Source organism: Egretta garzetta, unplaced genomic scaffold, assembly GCF_000687185.1.
Source record: "Egretta garzetta isolate BGI_Z169 unplaced genomic scaffold, ASM68718v1 scaffold375, whole genome shotgun sequence".
Lineage (NCBI taxonomy): Eukaryota > Metazoa > Chordata > Aves > Pelecaniformes > Ardeidae > Egretta > Egretta garzetta.
The window spans coordinates 2,714,762-2,716,095 of NW_009259786.1; positions in this window are offsets into that span (position 1 = coordinate 2,714,762).

Below are 1,334 nucleotides of genomic sequence, written 5' to 3' on the forward strand. Positions count from 1 at the left end.
GGAGCCACCGCGGGCCCGCGGGCCCGGTGGCGCACCCCAGTGGGACATCGGGCCCGGGCTGCCGCGAGTGTGGTCGCCGGAGTGGGCTCTCCGGAGCCGGGTGAAGCCAGCGCTCCCAGAGTCCTCCGAAAGGCGGCGGGGGTCATCTTTACCTCCTCAGATGCTTTTCCCGCCTTCTCTCCGTGAGGTGATAGCACGCCCCGGGGGCAGTGAACGCAAATGGCCGATGGAGGTGGTTAGCCAACATTTTGTGCTGGCTTTGCAAAGGCCGAGGGGGAAAAGCAGTGAAAGCAGGGCACGAAGTGGCCTCAGGTTGTGCCAGGGCAGTTTTAGGTTGGACGTTAGGAAAAAATTTTTCACTGAAAGGGTTGTTAAGCCTTGGAATGGGCTACCCAGGGGAGTGGTCGAGTCCCCATCCGTGGAGGTATTTAAAAGACGGGCAGATGAGGTGCTCAGGGACGCTGTTTAGTGGTGGGATGGCAGGATTAGGTTAATGGTTGGACTTGATGATCTTAAAGGTCTTTTCTAACCTAAACAAACGATTCTATGATTCTGTGAAAGTGGGTGTGCTTGGGGTCGGACCTCCAGGAAAAGAGAAAGGGCTCTGGCTTCTGACTCCTGGCTATTGACAGCAGCAAACCCCGTCCACATTGCTAAACCCCATCCTACGTTGCAAGTGTGACCCAAATAGAAAGCATGATGAACGTGCAAGATCGGGTGTTCCTTGTTGGGTGGCAAAGTACAGCTGGCAGCTCTACCCAGTGATACCTTGGTGCTGTGGAGCTGCAGTCTTCCAGATAGAGACAGGCTGTCTTTCTACCTCCACCTCACCTGTGCACTACTTGCCCTGGTTTTGCACATTATCCATGGTCCAGCAGCATGGGTTAAAATGGAAAACGTAGCAGTGCTAACGAGTTGCCAGTAAGCTGAATTTGGATGGTATCACAGGGAAGAGACTGGAGAGACCAGCTGTAGAGTGGAAAATTTCCTGGTCTATACCTAAATCTGCAAACTGCTACAGAACAGTCTGAAAAGAATATCAAGCATATAAAAAAAAAATACTTAAAAACTTTTGATCTGTTTTTAGTCTGTATGAATCTGTGATATTTGTGTTTGGGCATTATTCTAAGAGGTCTTCATTTGTGCCCACTGAGGTACCACATGTGGTTATGTCTAATTTGCCTTCAGAAGGGCAGAGCATGAGGGGCATCTGCACCCAGCAGGCCCAGCCACGGATCTCCCCTTACATAGAGGTGGGCGCTGAAAACCAGTCCCAGCCCAGTGCCCTGCTGGTGGTGTTTCAGCTGCGCCTCTTCAGATAATGAACAGCCTAT